Source organism: Cricetulus griseus, chromosome 8, assembly GCF_003668045.3.
Source record: "Cricetulus griseus strain 17A/GY chromosome 8, alternate assembly CriGri-PICRH-1.0, whole genome shotgun sequence".
Taxonomy (NCBI): Eukaryota; Metazoa; Chordata; class Mammalia; order Rodentia; family Cricetidae; genus Cricetulus; species Cricetulus griseus.
Window position 1 is genome coordinate 23,412,126 of NC_048601.1, and position 4,789 is coordinate 23,416,914.

Genomic DNA, 4,789 nt, shown 5'->3' on the forward strand with positions numbered 1-4,789 from the left:
TGGCACCTGCAGTCAGGAAGCTGAGAGAGGTGAATGCTAGTGTGGAGGCCAATTTCTCCTTTTCCCCATTTTATCCAGAAGTTTTACTGAGAGGTTATCAACCCCAGCACACATTCAGGGTGTATCTTCCCTCCCAGACATACCGAGGGGTGTGTCTCCTTTCTAACAGAGTGTGCCCTGTCAAGTTGATAATCAAAATGATCATCCCAGCTTAGAAGCATATCCCTGCCCAACCAGGCCCCAGATTAGGAGCTGGTTTAATGTGTTCACAAGGTTAGCCCACCATCTGCACAAGGTGAATCCAAAACCTGTTTTGGTTTTTGAGACAGTCTCTTGCTGTATAGCCAAGGGTGGCCTGGAACTTGCTATGTAACCCAGGCAGGTCTCAAAGTTATAAGCATCCTCAGCCTCTGGAGGGTGCCACCACACACAGTTCCCAAGCCTTGCCCTCATAGATCCTTTCCCTGGCAACCACAAACCTACTTTCTTTCCTAAGGTCATGCTTATTAAAGCCATAACAAGGACATGGTTAAGCCACGATCTGTTTCCTGACCTATACAGAAACTGTGACGTTACCCTCTATTTTTGTGGCAAAATCAATGCAAAGCAACGGACATAGAATCTAGATTTAGTCTTTCTGTCCTGACTACTGTACTAGCCTTGGAGTTATATAGAGGGTGGGGACTGGAGGATGTAGGGGAAGCTGTAGCCACGCCTTCTTAGGGGCTGGCTACAAGAATACCTGAGGGCTTGTGAGGGCGTGGTCAGAGTGAGTAGGGGGGCTGAGTTTTCGGTTTCGGTTTCTCTCTTTGCTTCTTGCTGTACAGACTACCACCGGCTGGCTGGTCCGCTCTCTAAGTAAGGCTTTTCCCTATTAAATACCCTTATATTTCTACCTGACTCCGTATTGGTAATTTCTTACTAGTCTGTACAGCAAGAAGCAAAGAGAGAAACCGAAACCGAAAACGCAGTCCCCCTACTCATTTTGACCACGCCCTCACAAGCCCTCAGGTACTCTTGTAGCCAGCCCCTAAGAAGGCGTGGCTACAGCTTCCCCTACAGGAGGATCTTTGATTTATGTATTTATAGGCTTTTGGAGACAGGGTCTCAGCTATATAGTTCATTTGGCTTTGAACTCATGATAAACCTGCCTCAGACTCCTAGTGGCCATGAGGTGAAGCATCATTCCTCCCCATGCGATGGTGTTTTAGTTATGTTCCTCATTGCTGTGACCAAGTATCTAGCAAGGGATAATTTAAGAGGAAATGGATTTATATTAGTTCATAGTTTCACGCCAGCGGAGGCCTGGCTCTGTGTTAGTGCAGGGGAGCTGGCAGCCTGTCGCATCGTCACAGTAGTTGGAAAGTAGGAAGAGATTCCTACTCCGAACCAGAGCCTACACCCCGTGACCCGCTTCCCCAAACATTGCCACAGACAGGGACCAAGTATTCAAACACAAGTGCCCTCGAGGGACATTTCACAGAGAGAACCATTACAGTGGCCTGCCTGCAGGTGTGTGCATCATGGGAGGAGGTATAAAGAAGGGTGGCCTCACTGGGCCAACTTGGACTTGTCAGCCTCAACAGAAGCTGGAACAGGGGGGATTCTTACAAGGGAGAATCAGAAAGTCTAGATAAAGAGTCCCCGGTGCTTAGTGGGAAGTCGGTCCTATAAAAATGAACCCGTTATAAAGCGGAGGAGCCTGGGAGCTAAGTGTGGAAGGTGCTACCTGAATCTTGGGTTTGCTAATTATAAAGTGCGAGGACAGAGATAAACTTGGGGGGAGGGGATGAGTGATTTTTAAGATTTTTAAAAGGATAAATCAGGACATAATGATTTTGAAAACCCTCTGGCTTCCCACATGGCAAAAGGTGCTCAAAGTAAGAAACGGTTTGTTGAGCACGGGACATGAAGAGAAGCCTGGCTCTTGGCATCCGCAGAATCCTTTGCTAAATCACGTAAGGATCAAAAGACCAGAATAACACTGAGCCACACAAAGGTCTGCTTCGGGAGATTAAGATTGTGACACACCCTCACAGTGCATGAAAGGATGTCCAACTTAAGACCAAGCCCACCCTCACCCTGAACTCCCAGTCTGAGAGCTAGAGAAGGAGTCGTTCAGCTTTACTCTGCAGCCATGCTTTCTGTTAAGCTCAGTTGTCAACTTGATGAGATCTGGGATCACACAGAATACGGGCCTCTTGGCATGCCTGTGGAGGATTGTCTTGAATAGAGTCATTGGAGTGGGAAGATTTGTCTACTGTGGGTGGCACCATTCCCTGAGCCAGGGCCCTGGAGAAAGTGAGCTGAGCACAGCATTCATTGTTCTCTGTTTCTTAACTGTGGGCACAATGTGATCAGCTACCCCAAGTTCCTGCTGCTGAAATATGGACTCAAACAAACCCTTTCTCCCTTAAGTTGCGTTGGTCTTGGTGTTTTATCATAGCAACACAAAAGTAACTAAGACAGGAACTGTCAGTTCTCTAGAATGGGAGGCAGGGGAGATGCTTCAGTTCAGCCTCTGCATGCCACCACCAGCTACCCTGACCCTGGCCCACCCTTATTCATGGAAGGGACTTAACATTTCTGGGCTGACCAGAGAGTGTAAGTGAGCAGCCATCTTTCCAATGCCAGAGGCCCCTTGGTGATACATAGAAGGAAGGTGGGAAATACCAGCTCTTAGAGGAGCAGGGCCCTTAGGAGGTGCTAGGCAAAGTGGAAAACCACAGCGAGCCCAGCCAGCTTTTCTCTGGATAGCCTTGGTGTGCCTCCTTCTTTCTGTCCTCTTAAGGCGCCCACCTCTCTACTTTATTCCAGAGCCCACTGGGGTCTGAGAGGACCCTCCACCAACTCTGAGAATATTGGGCAATTGGAGTGTTTCAGGTCTCTCTGGCTAGGCCATCATCTGGGAAGCCTGCATCAGAACCCATACTTCACAGCCAAAGGACATTCAGAGGTCAGGTCTCCAACACTTGAAAATCAATTGACTTTCTCTTTTCCCTTAGTCTATTTGTAAATTAGCTGTGTGGCCTTGGGCAAGTTGCCTAACTTCTCAGACTCTCACTTGCCTTATGTGCAAAATTGGAATAATAATACTCACCTCATGGGACTATTTAAAGATTCAGCTGGAATGAAGACTCGCTTCCTCGGGGATTCCAATGTGCCAGGCACTGAGCTGCATGCAGAGAAAAACAAAGATGAATTAGATCTGCTCCCAACACCCAAGACAGCTGGGAGAAAGTGACATTTGAATTAACCTTTATTCAAGCAGAATGAAATATGCTAAGAGTGGGGTATGCTAATGCACTGTGGGACAGAAGAATTGATGAGGAGCTCTGATTGGGGAGAAGCTTAAGGGCTTCAAACAGGTGTTCTGTCAAATAGATTTGCAGTGGGAAAAGAAGGTACTAGAAAGACAAAGGCTGAGAACGGGCCATGTGGTGGTAGTAAGGCGTTTGTAGTCAGAATGGAGAATGTGGGGGAAGAGGTATACCCAGAAGCAGGGAAGGTGCACGGTGCCTATCCTAGCAATGTTCTATGGGTTCCCAGTGCTTTCGGTAGTCCACAGAAGCAACTGCCTGGTACACTCCTGTCAGCAATGCATACATGGAAATCTGAGGCCCTAATCATAAAAGTGTGAGGAGGCCATGACCTCTCATTATGGGTACTTCATTGCAGGGGCACACTCTACTCTTTGCTTTGTTTTCTTCTATTTCAGAGCTTTAACTGCTGCCTTCCACAGTTTTTATGATCCACTACTGTCAAATATTGCAAAGCACTGCCTGGGGAATAGGAAATACTGACAGCTTCCTAAAGAGGTGGTGATCATGGCTTCCTGGTCTCAGAAGCCCCTCTTGGGACAATGTGACATTTTAAAACCTGGCTGGAAGGCAGAGGAAGCCGGTGTGAGGCTGAGGAACCAGCCCTGTGTTGCAGGATATTTGTTTACACTGTGTGAAGATGTGTCATTGTGATTGGTTTAATAAAAGGCTGAATGGCCCATAGCTAGGCAGGAGAGAATAGGTGGGACTTCCGGGAAGAGAGAGAACTCTGGGAAGAAGAGAGCTAGAGGGATGCCAGTAAGACACTGAAGAAGTTGGACATACAATACAGAACAGAGATGACTGAGCCATGTGGCAGAATGCGGATTAACAAAAACAGGTTAATTTAAGTTATAAGAGCTAGTTGCAAAAAAAAGCCTAAGCTAAGACCAAGCTTTCATAATTAGTAAGTCTCCCTGTAGTTATTTGTAAGTTGGCAGCTCAAAGGAAAGTCCAAATACATTCAGTTTCAAATGAACAGCATATGCACAGAGCCCACTGCTCATTGCATACAGAGGCAAGACTCTTTTAAGAGGCCCTGCAATGCAGCAGAGAACTTTCGGGAGACTAGATAGAAATGTTTGCAGCAGCACAGAAACAGCAGCTTCCCAGAGCTAGGACGGTTAGGAGCATCTGGGATGGTGGAGCCAGCGGCCAGAGCCATAAGCTAGCAGACTAAGGCTTTGCTCATACAGGTCAGAGAATGTTGATGGTGCTTAGTAAAGCCAATTCCAGACCAAAAAAACCTCTAAACAAATACAGTATGTTTAAAAATGTGCTTAGGTGGGGTAAAGACAGTCATAAAAAAAAATAAATAAATAAATAAATAAATAAATAAACAAATATTTTAAAAATAATAAAGTAAAATCTCTAAAAAAAGAGTGAAATAATATAAAAAGTAAGTCATCTAAAGATAAAAAATACACAGGGCATCTGGATCCTGTATGTTGCTTTGCTGACTTTGAATT